Source organism: Danio rerio, chromosome 17 (assembly GCF_052040795.2).
Source record: "Danio rerio strain M-AB ecotype USA chromosome 17, GRCz13ab, whole genome shotgun sequence".
Lineage (NCBI taxonomy): Eukaryota > Metazoa > Chordata > Actinopteri > Cypriniformes > Danionidae > Danio > Danio rerio.
In genome coordinates, this window is record NC_141037.1 from 6546100 (window position 1) to 6569970 (window position 23871).

At 37.0% G+C, this 23871-nt stretch overlaps 2 long non-coding RNA genes across 2 annotated transcripts in view; both read right to left on the reverse strand.

The window, feature by feature from the left end:
• Nucleotides 1-23871, reverse strand: part of LOC141378508 (uncharacterized) — an 842893-nt gene that overhangs the window by 398551 nt on the left and 420471 nt on the right. The window lies entirely within an intron of this gene.
• The window catches only part of LOC141378507 (uncharacterized), an 80323-nt gene that overhangs the window by 51644 nt on the left and 4808 nt on the right, over nucleotides 1-23871 (reverse strand). The window contains exon 2 of the long non-coding RNA XR_015512993.1: nucleotides 11872-11984. This is a non-coding gene — a long non-coding RNA (uncharacterized LOC141378507). The remainder of the gene's footprint in view (nucleotides 1-11871; nucleotides 11985-23871) is intronic.

Genomic DNA, 23871 nt, shown 5'->3' on the forward strand with positions numbered 1-23871 from the left:
CACAGGTGTGAAAGCACCCAAAAAATAAAATACATTTTGAATTAACTTTAACCAAACAAAAATGGACACGCCATAAGTCATTATAAGAAATGATCAATTTTAGTGTAAGTAACAAAAAATTTGTAATTTTTTTAAGTTAAAAAGCAAATTTTTACTTTATTTCATGTATTAAGTTTTTAGTGAAATAGTAAAAATATATACATTATTTAAATATATAAATAATAGTGCACAAAAATAGTAGTAAAAAAAAAGTCAGCAGATTCTGTCTGGCTCTGGTCATGGCTTATTCAGCTAAACTAAATTTATCTAAGCAGAACTAAAAGTTGTAATGCTGGTTTGGTCTTCGTCTATCTGCCTCCTGTGGTTTCTATGAGTTTGCACTTCCTAATCTCTCTACAGAATGAAAGACAGACCGAGTCTGCATTTTACATTACACCCCCCAGTCACACACACTGAAAACAAATAGAGCTTTCTGAACAGCTCTGATGAAAATCTGAGATAGTCCACGAGAGTGCAACGCTACTCAAAAAGCAAAGCAATGTTTAAACTTCTTTATGTTGTTTGCATGTGTCCAAGTTAAGTGTCTCAAATGTTTGTAACACACTAAATCACAAAATTTCTAAATGAATGGATTTACAAAGCAAGTGAAGTTCATGTTTGATGCTCGGTTCATTGCTGAATGAGTCAACAGGAGGTTCAAATGAAAACATTTATCAAAAAAGAAAATATTATAATCATTATCTTTAATATTATTATTATTATTATATTATTATTATTATTATTATTTAGTTTTAAGTGAAACTCGGTCGAATTATGCCCCATTCACACGGGGCGTCAGTGCTTCCAACTTTGAATGGGTGACGTAAGGCGTTGCCGAACTAAATTGTGGATCCGTCAGCACCGCTTAAGAGGTGTTGTTCGCTGCAGAAGTTTAGACCAGCTCAACTTTTCAAGCGCCGACGGGAGCGTCAGCCAATCAGATCACTGTATGCAAAAACACCAGCTAGACAGAGGCCTATTGCTGAATTTCATTGGCTGACGCTTCTATGACGATCGCTTCAGCCCCAACTTCAGACACTCCTTCAGTCCAGCGTTGACGCTGAAGCTCTGTGCAAATGGGGCGTTAATCTTAACTCAGCTTAGAGTTTTTAGAGTTATTTGAGAGCGCACAAGAAGATCTGCGCACTCTTGAAGCGGCTTATATTTGAGGGGGCACGAGCAGAGGAAATCAGCGCGCAAGCAAAGAAATCCGTATGCTGTAGACCAGGGGTGTCCAAACTTTTTAGGCTTAGGGCCAGATGCAAAAAAAAAAAAAAAAACATTGTCCTGGGCCAAATTTTACATCACACAGACACGCATATGTATATGTATATATATATATATATATATATATATATTTATATATCCCTTATAACTAGCCAGTGTAGAATTTTCTTAATTAACTTTATTAGCACGAAAAAAACTGCTGTTGTTGAGCTGATAGGGCAGCTGCTAATTGTTTTACTTTTTGATCTCGTTCGGCACCAGTGTAATAGCTGAAGGCCTGATGTTTTGTTTCATAATGTCTTTTAATATTCTATTCCTGACCTTCATTACTGCAACTCATTCCTGGCAAATTAAACAGACACATTTCCCGCTGACCTCTGTGAGGAAATATTCTTTGCCCCAACTTGACTGAAACTTCCTGCACTCACTGTTGATTTTTTCTTTTTCTTGGTTGTGCCATGGCTCGCCAAACTGTGAGTCAAAATGTTATCAATTATGTTTCCTTAGTTTGGTCGGTTCGTTTTACATCATAACAAGAACTGCTGCTAATGCCTAGTTCACACTAGAGGATTTTAAGCCTGATTTGAGCCCGATTTGGAAGTTAACGAGCTCGCCGACAGATCGGGCTGTGATCGGGAAGAAATCTGCGGGTGCTCGGCGCTCGCCGCTCTTTATGTGTGAACTACTGAGCAACGCATCAACGAGGCTCGCTGACGCGTCGCCAACACCTCGCAGACGGAAATCCAACATTCAGCATGCTAAATATTCCAGAGCAGTCGGCCGACTCAACCCCACGTGTGGTCAGATGTAGTGACGAGCTACAGCCAATGAGAGAGCATATCAGCATGAGCCGCGTGCCTGTGTGTTCAGGAGCTCAGCAGAAACATCTGTGATTGGTCAGAATGGGCATCGGTGCACTGGCTTCATTCTGCGTTAGCACAGACATGAGAGTAGGCTATATTAACAGTGGAACTAGAATTCTGTAACTATTAGAATTACCATACTGCTCATTCTGACCGTTCTCATATGAAACGCCATATTGTCACAACATATTTACATTCAAAGTTATTATTGAGATATTAAAATTAAGCTTTGAATGTCTGGCATCATATTTAATGACACTATTACCCTAAAAATATAATCTTTTTTTGGTAATACAGCATATAAATATGTAGTTAAGATACTAAAACACTTAAAGACTTGGCTTTCATTTTCACTTTCAAACAGGAGCTATTTCCCGGCACAGAATATGCTGTTTTGAAAGATATCTGAAGTAAATTGATGTTTTTGCCATCAGAAAGTTTTGTTTATGTTAGCAGGAAGTTGCCAGGCAAGAAAATGCACACATATTTAAACTCACAGTGAAAAGTATCAGACATGCATGCAGTCATTTTGACCAATATGGTAATTTAAGGCAGAATTGCTCAGTTCTTTACTGTTTTGTAATAAAAAAAAATAACAATGTCAGAAAGAAATACACTGATAGTTAGAAAACGGCAGGGTGTTATAAATATGTTAGTTTTATTTCAAAGAGTTATACAATTACAAAAATTAAAAACTCTCTGTGTATCTATCCACTGGAACCTGCAGATGAGTGATTAATCCGCTGATAAATCAGCTGATTTGACGATGTTTTTAAATGCTTTCTCCAAAGCTTGAAAAGCTGTCAGTGATGTAATCAGCACATAAGCAGCCAATTAGTTCATCTTTTTCTGATGACTCCTCCCTCAAATTTTCATTGGCTGTGGTTTGGTAGCTTGAATGAGCTGATGAGGAATGAGTTGTTGTCAGATCATGTAGTGTGTGACCCCCCTCTTGTGGATCATTCACGGAGTGTTGCGTAGTGTGAACACCACAGAGATCAAAAGACACAAAGTCAAGTCATGTAGTGTGAACAGCACAGCGATCTGCTGATGTTTAAAATCCTGTAGTGTGAACTAGGCTTTATTTGAAGGCATGTGATAGCGACACCCGGTGGTTATTTATTGAATTTTTGTATAGCGAGCTAGATTTTTTAAATATTTATAAAAAGCCTGCGGGCCGCCACAAAACTGATAGCGGGCCGCAGATGGGCCGCAGTTTGGACACCCCTGCTGTAGGCTATTACATAAATGCGATCGCGACTTCTAATACTGCGCTCACGACATTTGTCATTGAAATAATGCCACAGGTAGTTGCTAGAGCTGTGTAAAAAAAAGGCCTGCCGCCACAGCTGGAAAAAAATCCTAGAGGAAACACTGGCTAAGGGTATTTTTGCTTATGATTGCCCTTATGTTTCCCTTTTAAATGTAAGGCTGTTGCATAAAATAATACAGTTTTACACCATATTATATTATATATTATATATAGTACACTATATTAGACACAGCAGCCAGTAAAGGTTGTCAAGTTTTTGTCAAGTTTAAAAAGTGTGTTTGTGCGTGTTAAATGCCTGTATGTAAGTGAAAGACTGGGCAAAAGAGCGCTCTTTACAGCTCTGTTGATGCCGCGACATAAAACTTTGCAAATTACGTGTCCACTTTTGTAAGCGCAAAACAATAGTGTCATATCTCTATAAAATAGCCTAAGCTATATTGAAATAATTTAAAGAATTAAAAATATCGGATACAATAAAATCATATTGATTAAACCAATATAAAACAAACAAAAGCTATAACAATGTAGGTATTTACAATACTGTACATAAATTAAACGGTTAAGCCAGGGATGTCAAACTCAATTCCTGGAGGAATTGAGCCACATCTCTGCATAGTTTAGTTCCAACCCTAGTTAAAGACACCTGATCAAACTAATTAAGTCCTTCAGGCTTGTTTGAAACCTACAGGTAAGTGTGTTGGAGCAGGGTTGGAACTAAACTGTGCAGGGCTGTGGCCCTTTAGGAATTGAGTTTGACACCCCTGGGTTAAGCCATATATAACTTTCATTTTACAAAGGCCTATCTAAAAAAAAGATTTTAGATATTTTCTAAAAATAATAAACACCGGAGGAGGTTTAAAATATTATTTTTTAAGTATTTGGATACGATGATGTTAATCAAATCGTTCTAACAGAGCATTTTATGGGTGAGTAAAGCAGAAACGACCTTCTTTTCTGTCACCCAGTCATGCTCAGCATTACAAATGCATTGGGAGAAGCTGCATGTAAAACATGAGTTTTATGTCCTCAAACAAGTGTTTATGTTTTTATATGACGTGGTAAATTTTTAAAATGACATTTTAAACATGTAGAGCTTTATTAGTGGATAGCTGCTGAGCGCAAGGAAATATATGCTATATTTTAATACTTGCCCTTATGTGCTGAAACACTTAACACTTTCCTTTACTTAAGATCACAGAATAATATGCAACATCCTTAAATAAAAGGGAATTACCTATTTAGTGTCATATAGGGGAAAATTTATGTTTTAGGTCTCTCTGGAGCATTTGGGCTAAATGTTTGACGATGTCTATCAAAACAAAGATATTATAAAATACATTTCATACCAAGTTATTAACAGAGAATTTCTGTGGGTTTATATTATGGATGGGTGCGCTCACTGCGCTGCTGGGTCCCTCCGTTATTGGTGAGACCACTCGATGCACGATGCCAACAGTTGGTCATCGAGTAAACAAATATATTGGATAAACATAGGCCTGTGCTGTAGACCTACAATGTAATGCTGTACAGTAACATGTCATTTGTTTGTTTCGGTTGTCTTCATTCTAACGGTTTCGTGATGATGCGATGGTGTGCTCTTTATCTGCCTGATTTCTGTTGAAGTGGGCTGGTTGTGTGACATTTGATCCGGGGGGCGTTCCAGGGACAGGGTTTGTGTGACGAGCTGTGAGCTTCTAGCCCGACAGTGGAAATGCAACATGATTTCGGCCTCACTACTCAACCTCCAAGGCAGTGGCGTAGCGGACGGGCCCGCACCGCCGGGGGGGGGCCCGCGTGATTAGGGGGCCCCACGTCGTCACGATTTTCAATAATTGAAAATCCGGCAATAATCAAACTCTTGGGAACAACTGTGGTCGGAACGAAAGTTCACAGGTCTGTGTTCTCTGAACACCTCTCAAGCGGTGGACTACTTCATTCTGATTGCTTGCCGAACCGCGTCATAGTTTATACCATAAAGTTGACTTGATATCAACTTTCCTCAACGCTCACAACGGAGAAGACGCGACGCGCTGTTTCTCGCCGCCGGTTCTCATTGAAATGAATGACTTCCGGCTACTTTGACGCTCTCGCTGCTTTCAGTTTGTGATCGCTCCTCAGATTGTGAAGGCTTCCCCGTGTTGTCGCTCCACCCCGCCCCCCTTTCCCGCTTCTTAGTTTGTGATCGCTCCTCAGTTTATGAAGGCTTCCCCGCGTTGTCGCTCCACCCTGCCCCCCTTTCCTGCTTCTTAGTTTGTGATCGCTCCTCAGTTTGTGAAGGTTTCCCCGTGTTGTTGTTCCACCCCGCCCCCCTTTCCTGCTTCTTAGTTTGTGATCGCTGCTCAGTTTGTGAAGGCTTCCCCACGTTGTCGCTCCACCCTGCCTTCCTTCCCAGCTCCTCAATTTGTGATCCCCCCCAAACCCAATCATCAGGGGACCTCGTCAGTGATTCCTGCAGTAGGCCTACGCATTTTGCGCTACGCCACTGCTCCAAGGTGATTGGCTCGGCCCGATAAAAGCCCAGGCTCGCACTGGCCCGACAGTGGAAATGCGGCTATTGCATCGCTCTCAAGTGCTCTGAACGATAACTGGTTACTGACTTTATTTAGTAAGACTATTCAGATTCTGACTTTGAAAAGTGTCTTGTTTTTTGTTGTAACTGATTTTTTTATAAAACAATACACATGCGCGTAAAAAAAGAGAGTTTATGCTTGCTATAATTTGTTTTGAGAGAGTGTTCAGTCAGCCAAATGTCTGTAGAACCCCCTCAGAGTAATACCAATTCAAGGAAAGGAGGTGTTGCAACTGAATGCCTCCTCTATTGTAAGGTGCTTTGGACAAAAGCTTCTGCTAAATTACTAATCTACACTTTTTTTGGGTTATACAATTTTACACGACCCCCTCCCCACCCCCCCCTCACATGCGCTAAAAACAAATAGAGCTTGCTGATGAAAATCTGAGATAGTCCACGAGAGTGCAATGCTAAAAGAGTTTAAACATCTTTGAAATTGTTGAAGGGCCCTTATCGCTGCATATCTTGCCAGAATATGTCCGCCTAAATCTCCATGAGATTTTATATGATTTCCTGTCACTTTTCCTGGCTATACTCTGCATTTCCAGCCAAGACTTTCATAACACACACCGCAAGACAGACAAATGCTCCATTATGCGGCATGTGATGATTAATGCCCGTTAATGTGTCAGATGAAACAGATCGGCTAATGCTGTGAGCTGTTCAAACACACTGCCAGCTGTTTGTCTAAACCTGCACTGAGGGTCTTTAAATGGCCCTATCAATGAACGCAAACATCCATAAGTTCAGCTTGGATCAATGTTTGGTTTGGATGGCCTCAGCCAGGAAACGACTCAATGGGCTTATTTAGCGCTACTTAGAGCGAGCTCGACACTATTACATTGTTTTAAGACAAAACACATGTGTTTCCTTCTGAAAATGAACATTGTGCTCAATGTTCTGTTGTCTTTATCAAGGCTAATTGATAAAAGTTCTCCCATTCTGTTTTCGTTTGTGGGTCTGCGTGGTTTTTAGTGAAAATAAACTCGTTTAAGGAGAGAGTAAGAAGGAATGATGGTCTTTCCGTATCAAATAGAAGTGGGTTTGATAGAGCAAAAGACAAATGTTTACAAGATATAAGAATTTTGAACATTATATCTGGCCTTTTAAAGACAAAATTCAGAGTGGTTGCTGATAAAATTGACACACAGATGATTGTTTCCACATTAAAGTAAAAAATATATATATTAGGGCTGTCAAATGATTAAAAAACTTTACGTAATTAATCACACTGTTTTTGTAATTAATCATGATTAATTAGGAAACGCTGTATTTCTTACAGAAATAAAAACACAGGAAAGTTAGTGCCTCTTGAATTTCAAAACGATCAATGCCAATGACAAACAAAAATGATTTCCATGTTGGATTGTAGACTAAAAACACACAAACACACACACACACACACACATACACACACACACACACACACACATACACACATACACACACATACACACACACACACACAGACAGAGAGAGAAAGAGACAATGCGCACAGTACAGAGGACCCAGTGAGCGAGGGATTCCTTCAGATTCATCAACATGCACGATCGCGTTCATCAAATTTACTTAAACTAAGCGTTCTAAAGTCTGGCTGTATTTTACAAGCAAGGATTCTGACACAGAAACGTGAAGCAGAAGCTTTACAAAAGTTGCGTGTAGGGGGAAACACGGCAAACTTATGAAATGTGAGGGCTCATGGAAGCAGCTTAGAGGCAGAGAATAGGGCTGTCTTTGACAGCTTGCGACTTCATTTGCCACTCTCACTACAGTACATTTACATGGACACCAATATTCCACTAGATAATACTGATTAAGATAATACTGATTAGGAGTCGACCATGTAAGCTGCGATTTTTGATTACCTTAAAGGATCACGCAAGTCACGAAATGCCGAGGTTTTTCTTTCTGTTAAGAAAACATACCATTAAAACATTAAAACGCAGGACAGCCTGGTGATGCGACATTAATTGCTTTATACTGAAACTTTTCCTTTAAAAGCACGTCCTTGGTCTTATCCAAACTTCTTTGCACATTAAACACACGCAGAGTCGGAGCAAGTTGAACTGGCGCTCTAGGCAAACGGCAATCACGCCGCCCTCAACCCGAAAGTGACCGAATCGCGGATGAACGTGAGGACCGTGAGGGAGGGGGTGGCTGTAGCGGATGAAAGTGAGAACCGGGGGGGTTCGCTCACTATTCTGCTGCCCAAGGTCGCCTTTATACACGTGCCATCGCTGAACACAAGTCGGCCACAGCAGGAAATAAAAAAAACTGTAACTGCGTTATTTGTGTTATTTTTTGTAATGCGCTAAATATTTCAAACAGGCTAATTTTAACATATAATTAAAATTAATTTTATATATATAATTTTAATTTAATTAAAATGTAATAAAATTTAATTTTAATTTAAGACATTTCTTAGCAAAATATTTTAAATATTGTGTCAAAACAAGCAAGCTCTAGTTGTAAACATGCCCTTTCTTCAACATAAACTTTCTTCAAAATAAAAAATGACAAATATTTTAAATAAACTAAACGTATGCATAACAGTCTGTCCAGGTCAGTGTCACAAGCAATAAATACATGGGGAACCTTTAAACAAATATTATAATAAGGAAAATAATTTATAATTATATAATATTATAATAATTTATATTTAAGACATTTTAAGACCTTTTAAGACTCAGCAGATACCCTGGACTGGATGTCTGTACCAGCAGGTATATGTGTGAAAACACCCTGTTGGGACAGGGCGGGTTTCATGGCTCTTTAGGATTTGCAATCCTGATTTTTTTTTTTTTTTTTGCTTCTTGTGACAATGTTGTAACTTCTAGATTTTTATTTGATTACATGTGTCCAAGTTGTAATGAATTTTGCTGCAAATATTATTACATTATTATTACATACAAATAAATAATAATATGTGTGTATATATATATATATATATATATATATATATAATTTTAGATTTATTATTTATAAGAATTTCTTCATATTTATTTATTTTTTTAATAAAATAAAATCGTACATTCCTACAGTCCATGTAGGCAGCCAAGCTATAGGCAGCTTTTTTGTCTAATAATCAAAAAAGCTAATTTTATTATTTTCATATGATTTACATTAATTAAAAAAAAATAATATATATATATATATTCACCAGCCACTTCAACTCTGAAAGCTAGACTTTACTAGAACTATGTTAAGCTGCTTCCCATGCTGCAGCAGAAATCGAGACTCCTCAGACCAGGCAACGTTTTCTAAACTTCTATTGTCCAATTTTGGTGAGACTGTGTGAATTGTAGCCTCAGTTTCCTGTTCTTAGCTGACAAGAATGGCACCCGGTGTGGTCTTCTGCTGCTTTATGCCATCCGCTACAAGGTTGGGTATGTTGTGCAAAATTTGATTTAACAAGTAGTTGGCCAGATGTACCTAATAAAGTGGCCGGTTTATGTATATCACTCAAAATGAAATAAATAAAAAAATAAAAAAGATATATATATTCTTACATTCCATTGCATCATTCAAATTAAGAAAACACATAACTTTTATTATTTTTAGTATTCATTCATGGCTATAATAAATGTGATATTTATAGATCTTTTTACCCAAGTAAATCCTAATTTAAGAGGATTTTCCTCAATCTAATTAAATCAACTTCAACCAAACATCTTTATTTTTAGAGTCCAAGCACTGAACAGAGGACTCTCTCTTTCCTCCACACACCTCTGTGTCTTTCTCAGAGCGCTGCTGATTTACGCATCATTTCCTATCGCTCTCTGTGGATGAAATAGGAGGCTTCTGGTTTCACAGCGTGTTGCGCGGGTCAGTCATTTCTCATGCAGTTAAGCCCCCGGTTTGCTCCAAATCACTTCACAAGCAATCAAATCTGCATAGCGCTGTCCCGCTTTGGCTGGAGGTGCGCCAAGGACAATGTCCCGCCGCCTTTAACAGGGCGAAACCTGCGGGACATCTGAAAATAGAGACCCTTAGCGTCCCACGGCTGTCTGAGGGCTGCAGACGGGCCTGATGATTTATGCTGGCAGTGCTGGTGAAGTATTTGCTGCCGCTGGGAGGTTTCCCTACAAATGAAGTGTGAAGCTCAGGGGAGAAGCAAGGCGGCGGGGCGCAATCCTTAAACACCTCAAGCGCACTGCCAGAAAACGGGACACTTTATAAGAGAGAGACAGTAGGGAATGCATAGAGATGTTCTAAAGGTACTGAATGCACCTGTGATTATGGCAAGGGCCTGTATAAGATTCTGACTGTATGATAACCTTGGATAAAAATATCTGGGTGTCACGGTATTGTGATCACTGCTCCAAAATATGTTCTTTTTAAATGTCTAGGTAAAAATACAACAACATTTTTCCCTATTTAACACAATAAATTTGATTTTAAGAAACATTTAAAATGTTTTGTAGCAGTAAACACATCAGGCTAAATAATTCAAATAAATCATTGCCTTCTGCTGTCTTCATTAGTTTCTAAAACACATTTTTTACACAAGTTGAAAAGGCATTTTTTAATCTTTGGATATAAAGTAAAGCCATTGCACTGTTCAGGTCTACAGCACGCTTGGATGTTGGTGTATAAGATTTGTTTGATTTGTTTTTCAGATGTTTGCTGAATTGTGGACTAACCGCTAGCTCATTATATGGAGGGTCCTTTTCTGTTGGAGATTCTGTTGCTCTAAAAAAACGTAAAAATAAATAAAAAATAGAAAAGGTATGTCTAAAAATGTTAGCTGGTTTAAAAGCTTGTCTTTTCCAAACCACTGTTAACCTTGAAACCGGTTCTTGTCCAATGCCGAACTTTTTTTTAATCATTATTATCATAAGTAACAGGAAATACATAAAACATTAACATTATGTGCTGATATTGTGTGATCTGGATACAAATGATACATATTCATTGTACATCTAGTAACACAAATGATACAAGGGATAAGGAAAAAAAAACAATACATGAAAGAAAAACAAATTTAAAGAAAACAAAATGAAAAATAAACATATATTAGGGCTGTCAAAATTAGCACGTTAACACACGTGATTAATTTGAAATATTTACAGGGTAAAAAAAAGAAATTACGCAAATAACGCAGTTGCAGTTTTTTTTATCTCCTATTGGGGCTGACGTGTGTTCAGGGCCAGCGCGTGCATAGAGCCGACCTAGGCGGCCACCTTGGGCAGCAGAATAGTGAGCGAACCCCCTGGTCCTCACTTTCATCCGCTACACCCACCCACTCCCTCACGGTCCTTATTTTCATTCGCGAACCGGTCACTTTCGGGTTGAGGGCGACGTGATTGCTGTTTGCCTAGAGCGCCAGTTCAGCTTGCGCCGGCCCTGCGAGTGTTTAACGTGCAAAGAAATTTGGATAAGCTGCAACCATTCACGTCCATAGTTAAAAAAAACAAATGCCATGGAGTCATTGGTATCAGGTTTACAACACTTATCAAAAAATGTTCCTTTGCATCCAACAGAAAAAATAATATAAAATACTATATAATATAAAAATAATACCAAATAATATAGAATAAAATAATAGAGAAGACAAAATACAGTACAGGTGCACACTTGGGTACATCTAAACACCATAAACAAGCAGAATAAATAACTAAATACATAAATGCATAGATAAATTTAGTTTTAAATACAAAATTATTTACAGTTGTAACAGTGTTAAAATATTACTGATATTACTGTATTTGGTGAGCATAACATATCTTTCAAACACTTTAAAAACCTTTAAAAATGTTTTTTGAACAGTATTTATGTGATAATAAGTGTAATTTATATAAATTAGTATTAATCTATGTTCTATTTCCTTGCCTATTTATTTATCAATGTGTTTGTATGGTACAAAAAAAATCCATTGATGAATGTAAAACCTTAAATACCTCATTTCCAGTCCTTTAAGGTCAAGTCTGTGCCGAACCGTGGACAAATTTTAAGAAACACTGCCCTCCTGTGGGTGATCCTCACTTCACCATCTTCATTAAATCAGACCAGACTGGAAATGCAAACAACACAAAATTCAAATGTATTATTTATTCATTCATTCATTTTCCATCGGAAGAAAGAAACTCAAACAGGTTTACTAACATAAAAAGTCAGCAATATTACAATCATTAAAGGGATAGTTCATACAAAAGAAAATGTCCTCAATATTTACTCACTTTACTCATTTACTCAGTGATTTCAAAGCTTTTAAGAGTTTGTGTATTACTGCTGAACATAAAATAAGTTATTTTGAAAAATGTTCAAAATAAGTAAACCTTGATTTCCATAGTAGGAATAACAAATATTCTGGAAGTTGATGGTTATAGCTTTCCAGCATTTTAAAAAATATCTTCCTTTGCACTCGTCAGAAGAAACTCAAAAGGTGAATTATGAAGTACTGTAAATTATGATGGAAATTTCAGATTTGGGTGAACTGTCCCTTCAACAACAATCAAAATAGAAAGGGGAAAAAATATAAAAAGAAAATACTAAAAACAAACTGTTTATGTAGACAGCTGGATACATACAAACACCATGACCAAAATGAATGAACAAATGCCTGAATGAATGCCTGAATGAATGAATGAATGAATTGATTAATTAATTAATTATAAAATTTAGTGCAGAAATAAATGGGTGACATATACCTACATGTGACTTTTATTGTCCTTCAGTATAGTTTAAAACAATATACTGCATAAGAAACAATAATAATAATAATAATAATAATAATAATAATAATAATAATAATAATTATGATACTAAGATTGAGAGAGGGACGGACAGACAGACAGATGGATAGATAGATGTCTGGATGGATGGATGGATGGATGGGTGGAAAGGCAAATACAATGGTGGATAGATGAATGGATAAATGGATGGATTGATGAAAAAGGAAATACAGTGATGGATAGATGGTAAGATGGATGGATTATGGGATGGATGGATGGATGGATAGACAAATACAATGGTGGATGGATGAATGGATAAATGAACGGATGGAAAAGGAAATACAGTGATGGATGGATGGATGAATGGATGGAAAGGAAAATACAATGATTGATGTTTCATGTATGGATGGAAAGGGAAATACAGTGATGTATGAATGGATGGATGGATGGATGGATGGAAAGGAAAATACAGTGATGGATGGATGGATGGATGGATGGAAAATACAGTGATGGATGGATGGATGGATGGATGAATGGATGGAAAGGAAAATACAATGATTGATGTTTCATGTATGGATGGAAAGGGAAATACAGTGATGGATGGATGGATGGATGGATGGATGGAAAATACAGTGATGGATGGATGAATGGATGGATGGATGAAAAGAAAAATACAGTAATGCATGGATGGATGGATGGATGAATGGAAAGGAAAATACAGTGATGGAAGGATAGATGGATGGAAAGGCAATACAATGGTGGATGGATGACAAGGGAAATACAGTGACAGACAGACAGACAGACAGACAGATAGATATATAAATAGATAGATTAAAAATGTCAATAATAGTCAAGTTTTCAACATCAAAAGTTGTTGGAAGGTGAAATCAAGGTCCTGTAATGCCATTAAATATAACATCAATCACAAAATGGAAAACTAGTTTACAGATATGTTCTACAGTGTATAGTGAATATAGTATTTTGATGGAGACTATAGTTATGGCATGGTAAACGTGTCATTCCCTTTGGCTAAGAAGAGGCAACGCTGGATTGAGGAGGTGAGGAGGAGATATGAGTACAGAAAGCCAACAATCAGTCATTTCGTCTTCAGAAATACTGGTTTGAGTCGATAAACGATGGACAGAAGCCCTTTGGAAAGCATGAAATTATTTTCTGTCGCACAAGCAGAATCCTAAACCTGGGTCTGGTTATGAATCCTCTAATTACAGTCTCTGTGGTGCTTTCTGAATCAGACATTTGGAAAATAAAGTCATCCTTTGATATTGTGCATGGTTTGTGTAATATGTGGAAGATGTAAACAGTGTGGTTGCACCCACACAATCTCTTCATGTCGTACCAAAACAAAACGATTAAGTTGACTTAATGGTCTTTACAATTTTAAGTTGATTGAACATGAAACAATAAAATTGTCAGAAAAAAACTCAAGAATTGTGTTGTTTCAGCTCATTTTAAATAAGTAGTTTGAACAAGCAGTAAAAGCTTTTTGAGTGTACACATACATTTCAACACATTCAATAAATGATAATATATTTCCTAAATGATTCAAACATGATGACAAATGGGTAAAGCTAGTGGTTTGGCAAAGTATGAAGATTTAAAATGTCTATTAATTTGTAATACTATTTTTAACTACACTGCAACAATGAGAAAAAAAACAACTATATATATATATATATATATATATATATATATATATATATATATATATATATATATATATATATATATATATATGCAGCATTATTCTCCACTATGCATGGGCCATAATATTCTGACAGTATCATAAACTGGTAACACTTTACAATAAGGTTCATTAGTTAATGCATTTACTAACATGAACTAATCATGAACAACACTTGTACAGCATTTATTAATCTTAATTAAACATTTACTAATGCATTATTAACATCCAAGTCTGTGCTTGTTAACATTAGTTAATGCACTGAGTTAATATGAATTAACAATGAACAACTGTATTTTCATTAACTAGCGTTTACTAACATGAATAAATACTGTAGTAAATGTATTGTTCATTGTTGTTCATGTTAGTAAATGCATTAATTAACCTTAACTAATAAACATTGAAAGGTGTGACTGATAAATTCAGATAAAATATTTCACAGTATTGTGTAGGTGTAACGTGTAAGTGCTAGCCTCCTTGTTAGAGCAACCGACTCCCGAGCGGAAGGTCGCCGGATTGATACCAGCCCTGAGCGGAGAGTGGTTGGGTGATGTAGGTCCGGTGAGGTTTCATAGGGATGTTTGAGTCATTTGATTTTGAGCATCTACCATTACCAAAACCCGATTCCGAGACTTTTATAATACATAAAAAGAAAAAAGAACAGCGAAGAAACAAATCCAGGATGTTTCTTCTTTTTTATTTACTTCACTTTATTTTAACATTCAACAACTCTGTTAACAAACAGAGCATTTCTAGCTAGAACATTTATAGCTAGAACAACCAATTAATAAATAATATCAATTCTTCACATTAGGACTTTAGTGCAACAGTAAATAAAAAAAAATGTAATATAAAAGCAAATAGCACCTCAACGTACAATAGCTGGCAGGCAATCCCAAGTTTAGATATCTCACAGTTTGCGATGGCGATGTTGTCGTCATCAAATTTATAATATCTCCAGACTGCAGACATACTCGCGCTTTCCACTTCAAGCTGCTTACTTATTCACTTTGCCAGCATTTAACCAATAGTGTATCTGCAAAAAAGTGATGTCATGCATTACTGTGTCTGTGTCAAGTCAAGAAAGAGGTCTAACTCTGTGCCACCGCATAACTATAGAAGTGTTAAAAAATTATGCGAATAAAAAAAAAAAAATAAATAAATAAATATATATATATATATATATATATATATATATATAGTAAAGTCTGATCAAGTCTGAAACCGCGTGATCAGATCTGGACATCCCTAGTATTGTGATCGCTGCTCTAGAACAAATGTTTTTAAATGTCAGGGTAAAAAAACAACCTTTTTCCACCATTGAACACAAAATATAAGATTTTAAGAAACATTTTAAATATTTTAGAGCAGTAAACACGTCAGGCTAAACAATTCAAATAAATCATTGCGTTCTGCTGTCTTCATTAGTTTCAAAAACACAGATTTCTTTACAACTTAAAAAGGTATCTTTGGAGATCTTACTTTTCTTTGGATATAAAGCCAAGCCTTCGGCTTAGTCCCTTATTTATCATGAGCCACACAATGGAATGAACTATTCCAAGATATGTTTTATGTAGCAAATGCCCTTCCAGCCACAACCCAGTACTGGGAAACACCCATAGACTCTCATTCACACACACACACACTCAATACACTACAACCAGTTTAGTTCATCCTATAGAGTTTGTGTTTGGACTGTGGGAGAAACCGGAGCACCTGGAGGAAACCCACGGCAACACAGACAGAACATTCAAACTCCACACAAACAGGGTTCAACGCTAAGGACTTTTTCTACTGATCCGATTGGGACAAGGGTTCAAATTTTTACTTGCCCTGCCAAAATTTTCACTGGCCCCATCAAAAAAAAAAAAAAAAGGCAAGTTAATATTTATTTTTTAGCTACATATTTTAAATAATGTGTCAAAAATAAATCTGTGAATCTAGAATTTCCATATTTAAAAAATGTTAATAAATGTATAATGAGCAAAATTCAGTGTTATGCAAACAAAAAGTGCAGTGTGGAAAATGTGGAGGTATTTTATTGCAGTTCGAATTTATTTAACAAAAGGTGGCTGACTGGCAAATTGTGTAAAAAAGCATTTTTTAAATAAATAAATAAATAAATAAATAAATAAATAATCGCTTCACTTTTTTCCTTGTGTTCTCATGTAAATGTCTGCTTCCAAGACATTACAAACAGACATTTTATTTTAGCCCCATAATTTGATGTTGCCGCCGTGTTGCCGTCTCTTTACTGTACTGGTTGTTACCAGGTTACGGAAAAAAATAGCATGCTCAAAACATTAAATCAGATAAGAGGATCCGAAAAGCAATGTGGTGTTTAAGACATCACAGAGAAGGCAGCATTTTAAGACTAAAAAGCACAAACTTAAAATGCAAACAATTGACAAATAGTCGCAGGCAAATTAAACTTTAGTGACAAGGCTGCACTGTCCCAATCGGGCCAGTAATAATCCTGTCTACTGTCCCAAGCGTCTCTCACACTGGCCCCGGGTCATAGGGCATTGTTAGGCCCTGAAAAAAATGTCAAATGGCCCAGCCAGGACTCAAACCAGCAAACTTCTTGCTGTGAGGCAACTGTTCTAACTACTAAGCTACCATGCTGCCCTCTTAAATCGATCAACAGACTTTAAATATTAAGTTAAACTTTGTATAACTTCAAAAATGTAGTTAAAACCTGATTAACATACTCAAATAGGTTAAAGCAGCATACAAATAGTTGCTATCTTGACTTTTTGTCATTAAAGTTTTTACACTGCATGTCATTTCTCCAGTCCTGCCTGACATGCGCTCTAGTTTCAGAAAAAGGAGGTGTGAAAACGCAGAGCGGCTCTGTTCCGACACCTCGTTGGAAACTGCCGAGTGCCAAACCCTAAACAAACACACGTGTGTGAGAGTGACACTGTTTCTCCCCATCACTCTCACCCTCTCCGTCTTCCCAGCATGCAGCAGGGCTGACAAGACTGGACGGCTCATATTATGACCACAGAAGGTCAATCCATGCTCTGTTTACAATGACATCGGCTCTTTTCACTCTGTTGAGGTTTCGCTGCTAAGGATGATCTAGGTGTTAAGGTGACAACATGAGGATTCTGACGGGAGACTTTGGTTTTACATTTCATATATTATTAGAATGATCTACCAAACTATATATTGATATTCTGTCAAACTTTGAGCATTCAAGTACATACTGTATATACTGGAAATACTGTTAAAACTTGATCTGTTAAACATCATTTAAGAAATATTTCACAGGAGGCCGAATCATTTGGCCCTCAACTGTATATGAATGCACATAGGTTTTAGGTCAAGCTGAAAAAAATGACATTAATAATAATAATAATAATATAAATGAATAATATCATAATTTGTGACCTTATTAACCTTCTATTTCAATTAACTGCTGAATATTAATTGCTGAATATATAACTTGAAATACAGCAATACAAGTTGTTGATGGTTGGTCATAGTCTCTGTTCATTATCACACATCAAAATGTTATTCATATTTTTAATTAGCTCTTTTTATATTTAGCATTTTTCAACAAAATATCCAAAAGGTTTAGATATTTTGTTGTTTGTTTGTTTTGGCATCCCTTTTGTTTTGTTTGTATGCTTTGTTTTGTTGTTTGTATGCTTTGTTTTTCATGTTTGCTTTGTTTTGATGTTTGTTTTGTTTTGTCTGTTTTTATGTTTTTTTTTTCTTTGTTTTGTTATTGTTTGTTTGCTTGTTTTGATTTTCATCTTGCTTTAGTTTGTTTTGTTTTTGTTTGTTTGCTTTCTGTTTGTTTTGTTGTTTGTTTACTTTGTTTTGGATGCTTGTTTGCTTGGTTTTGTTTTTTATGTTTTTTTGCTTTGCTGTTTGTTTGCTTTGTTTTTTTGTGTTATTGTTTGTTTGCTTGTTTTGGTTCTCATTTTGCTTTAGTTTGTTTTGTTGTTTGTTCGTTTTGATGTTTGTTTGCTTTGTTTTTATGTTTGCTTTGTTTTGATGTTTTTGCTTAGTTTTTAATTGTTGGTTTTATTGTTTGTTTGCTTGCTTGTTTGTTTTGGCTTTCATCTTGCTTTAGTTTGCTTTGTTGTTTGTTTTTATGTTTGTTTGTTTGCTTTGTTTTGAAGTTTTTTTGCTCTGTTTTGTTTTTATTTGTTTGTTGTTGGCTTGCTTTGCTTTTGTTTGTTTGATGTTTTTTGCTTTGCTTGTTTTGTTGTTTGTTTTTTGCTTATTTTGTTGTTTGTTTGCTTTGCTTTTTGTTGTTTGCTTTGTTTTGATGATTGTTTGCTTTGCTTGTTTTTGTTTGCTTTGTTGTTTGTTTTGTTTTTGCTTTTTGATTGCTTTGTTTTCATTTGTTTTGATGTTCATTTGCTTTTTGCTTGTTTTGTTGTTTGTTTGCTTTGTTTTCTTTTTGCTTGTTTTATATTTTGTTTGCTTTGTTGTTTGTTTTGTTTGTTAGTTTGCTTTGTTGTTTGTTTGCTTTGTTTCATTTGTTTTGATGTTTGTTTTTTGTTTTTATGTTTGTTTACTTTGTTGTTTGTTTCCTTAGCTTTGTTTTGATGTTTGTTTGCTTTGTTGTTTGTTTGTTTGTTTGTTTGTTTGCTTGCTTGATTTGGTTCCCATTTTGCTTTTGTTTTCTTTTGAGTTTTTTTTTTTACATTTTCAACTTTTTATCTTTTAGTTTTTGTTATTTATCAAATCAAAATGTAATTATAGTTCAATTAAATACAAATATTAAATGTTGCCTTAGTGAACACTTTAGGAAACTTTTTTCCTTTAGTTACAATACATAGATTTTTTTTTCTTTTTGCAGAACAGATTTTATCACGCACATAAAACATTACATGTAAATATATTTCATATATACACTAATTTATTATATAACTTTTCTTTTTTTTGCACTATTAACAATGGCTTCAGTATAATACACTGTACTATAATAATAACCCTGATCCAAAAAAAACAGGTTTTCTAAATTTTTCTAAATATTTCTGTTTGCATTTGCAGAAAATAGACAACCTTGCCATACAAAGTTACACATGTTTGGCTCAACATGAGATTGAATAAATATTGACAATTTAAATTTTGGGGTGCACTATCCCTCTTAGGCTTCCCGCTGAGAAAAATAAATAAATTACACTGGGATGCAGATCTAAACACTAAAAAATGGACAGATGGAGAGCATATGAAAGCATAATATATATACAGCGAGAAATGGAAACTTTACACAGATATACAAAAGTGGCTATGCAGCAATTTAACCTCCCGAAAATCCCAAAGGCAAGTTGGCGATGGACAAAATAAAATAAAAAAAGATTCCTACCAAAGCAAACAATACCAAATGCCATTTCATACACTCTCAGCATGAAGACTTTTAATTTTCCGGCATAAAATGTGAAAGCTCTTGGATCTCTTCATGAGGTGCAGACAGACAGCACTGAAGTCTAAATCAAGATCTGACTGATGTATATACCCAAAATTACCCTGCTGTTTGAAACAGGGGAACGCTTCAACATTTGGTATCATTTACAGCCCAGGCGATGTCACTGATGCACAACCCATCCACAGTCACAAATCCAACAAGATCTCAAAGGAAATTACTGCGCAACCATGCTTGAATCCAACTCTCTCTGTGTGTTAGCCTATAATTATAGGACTCCAGCAAACGTTTGTTTTGATAAAACGGTCTGAGTGAACTACAGGTTGCCTTGACATTACTGGCCTGAAAGCCTCTGATGTTGGTGAACCGAGTCGAGGAATCGCATGCTTTAAGTCTGGTGTTTGGCTCTGTCCATGCAGCGGGCTCTGCTTTGGATTACCTTTGGGTTTTGAGCTATGAAAATGCAATTGGCACCTCAGCGTAAGTTAAATCAGGTGGGAAGTGAGTAATGCTACTGCCACTTTGACACCCTTCAAGAAAGGTACAGAAGCATGCAGGAAAAGACTAATTTTCTCTCATGTAATTACTGGTTTCAGGATATATTACATGCTTTTTCCAGTACGTCTTGATTTTATCCAACTAAATCCAGTTACCCAGCCTGATCTCACGAGGAAACGTTGCTATTTTGCGTTTTGTCAATTTAGTGGCAGGTTCATTTGAGTTTAGTTGTAAAAAAATATACAATATTTAAAAGAAGATGAGGCGCCAAACCCCACCCCTAAACCCAACCGTAATCGGGGGATGAGCAAAATGTACTAAAGTGTATAAATGAGATCGTACAAATTGATTTAAAAATTACACACCAAATCAAAAAGTAAAGAAATTTCTGTGAGATTGCACAATTTCTGCCAAATAAAAGATTGCAAATACTGTGAAAGCATATTTTTTTATTATTCGAAAAACAATACGAAATCGCATACTTCTGTACTATATAGTACGCAAAAACAAAGACTAAAGAATACACAAGACAGGTCACTCGAATCTTTTTGAATGGGGAAAAGTGTAACTGTCAATAAGGTGAATAAAACCCCACCTTCTAGTACAGGAGCCAATCATCGATCGCTATATGGTGAAAAAAGCCCACCTTCTACAGGAGCCAATCATTGATTGCTATAGACTGACGATACTCTGGGAGAGGTGCATGGACCAGACGTGAGATTTTTTGTGATTTGGACATTAAGGGTGCTTTCACACCTGTGAATCGATTCAGTTGTTCCGAAACAGAGATTACAATTGTTACATTGTTGCTCTTTGCTCTTGGAGCGGTTCGCTTTCACACTGCAAAGTTTCTAATCGGACCAAAAGAGCTAAAACAAGTCACGTGCGAGTAAAATCTCCTCGCATTGGTCAGAGTGTCAGGGTTTATTTTGCAGCGTCCCGCTCAGCTGTCAGGAGAGGTGGTGGTTTGATGGTGATTGACAGGGTGCGCGCGTGACGTGTCTGAGGAGAGATGCGGTGGGGAGGGGTGAGAAGGGTGCGCGACGATGCCTATTTGAAGACCGGGAGGGAGACGCGAGATTACTGGGAGATCATCACTGGTTTGCGGGCATCCGGAGACTCGCGAAACTTCCCGCCATACTCATAATTCTCTCTTCATATAGCCGTAAGCCTATTACATATCCATAAAACACTGTCATATAACCGCGCTCGGATCGGATCGCTTTCTCACTGTAATCGAACCGCTCCAGGGTTCGTTTCAATCGAGCCGAGACCACCTCACTCAAGCGATTTCGGAGCGATTACTTTGGCGCGGAACAGAGCGCAATTACCCTGTTCACATATGCCAAACGAACCGCGCTGATTGGGCAAACGAGACACGTTCCGAAACAAAAGTGTAGGTGTGAAAGCACCCTAAGAATGCCTCTCAGTTAGCGAATTTTTGTTTGTTGTTTTGGATTGAACCCCCTCTTGAAGTTTTTTTTGGAAGCCTCCCTTAATCCTTTAATAAATATTTTGTTAATCTTCATTCAGGTTGCATATTTCCTTTGTTTAGTGCTTTGAGAGTTTGCTCATAGGACCTCAATGCTAACACACACACACAAAACTTTACTAAAATTCTGTTGCGTACCCGTGTCCCCCTAGACAGAGTTGAGGGGAATGTAACAAAATAAATCTAAAAGAACGGTTGTTGTTTAATTTTACTGGTAATTCCTAATATGAAATTCAATAGTAAGCTTGGCAAGCAATTTTGGAGAATTTCATGTTTCCTCATACAGACAGAATGCCCAAGAAGCGTTTCAAAGATGGCCGCCGAGTAAAATGGCTTGCCTTAAAGGGACTTTGGCTAAAATCAGTATCTGCTTGTTAAGTGGTGACGTGTTTGTGACGTATGTAATACTGTTTCCGGGTAAAAGCCGCCATTCATTTGAGTGGAGAAATCATTCGTTTATGATCACGTTTTATTCCTATCACACATTAAAGTTAATTTTAAGGCTTGCTGCATAACAAATACCAAAAATTTTACAATTTATAAAAAAATTAATAACTTTCTGGCCATCGGATATTAGGCAAGGACATATATACAGCGATCGTGATTTTCGGAAGCCTTAAATTGCTTTGTAAACTTTTAGAATTACCATTTCATGAGTCTCCTCATTCAGTTGAATTGAGCGCTTGGACCCGGAAGCCGCTTCGCGTGACGTCACACTTAACAAGCAGATAGGAGCCGAATAGTATTTCCGAATTGATAGAATTCAAAAAACAGTATGCGAGAAGTACCTGAATGACTTACTACTTGAGATTCTGAAGTGCGCATCTGATGCACGCTGCGCTATCCCATGATGGCACACAAGAGACATCATTAGTGGGAGCTAAGTAGCACAACTGACGAAGGTAGGTCACGTGATCAGACGACGTTCATTCACAGAACGCAAGTTTCTGGAGGGCACATAGATCTGAAGAAGTGAGAGCAGATAAGAAGGGGCGCAGCCAGAAATCGCTTCGTAAGCAAACATCAGAGCTTTGAATTTGATGCGAGCAGCAACTGGCAGCCAGTGCAAACGGATGAGTAGCGGCATGACATGTGCTCGTTTAGGTTCATTGAAGACCACTCGTGCTGCTGCGTTCTGGAGCAGCTGAAGAGGCTTGATAGAATTTGAATGTATTTGAGTGCCATTAAAGTTAAAATCACTCAGCTGCATCTGAGCCTATTGCTATGTGGTTAATCTAAACACCTCAGGGGTCTCTAATGGCTTTTTATTTGCATGTTGTTGTGTTTTTAATGTAACTATTAACTTCCTTCAATGGTTTATGAAAAAAGGTAATTATAATAGTTGAACAAAGTTTATTTGACTTTCACCAAGCGACCCCCGTCATTGTCATGCTACCCCAACTTTGCCAACCAATGCTTTAAATTCTGCTTACAAGTTGAGATTCAACCACAGATTCATAACAAAGAAAAGGCTTTTGTGAGGAGAAAAACCTAGTCATGTTGGACACAGGATTTTCAGCAGAAGACGAATGATTGTGTGTTTAATGTGCTGATGTGTGTGGGGTGTGAGTGAGTTGACCGGGTCTTAATGCGCTGGAGGCTGCAGGACATTTCATCCAGAATGGTGCAAAATTTGCTGAAGCAATCAATGAAGGAGCCAAGCATATGTTTGACCGGCCCTTTGCCCCACTGCCCAAATAAAGACTGCAGACACAAATGCAGATGGTTTGCATTTGCTGTGAAAGAAACGTGTTCAGAGATGCTGAAAGGGCTTCTTCAACAGGAAGTAGAGTAATTAAAACCCATGAGGCCATGCGAGCAGCCCAGAGCTACCAGAGGAAAACCTCTCCTGTTTCGGCCTGTGTTCCAGTCTGATCTCCATGCTCGTATAATACTGGAGAAATATTATTCTGCTGCCAGCTAAACCTGACATGCAGATGTCACATGTGCTGGAAATCAAACAGAGCTACAGGTTTTTTCACACATGCTTGACAGTGTGATGGACGGTGACCATTAGGTTTTTGTGAAATATTATCTCAGGCGTTTGTATCAAGTTGGTGGTGGTGCTGCAACTCGGCAGATGTTCGGCTGTAACCACACCAAGTGATTTATGTCAAACGACTGCAGCGTATATCTGAAGAATTA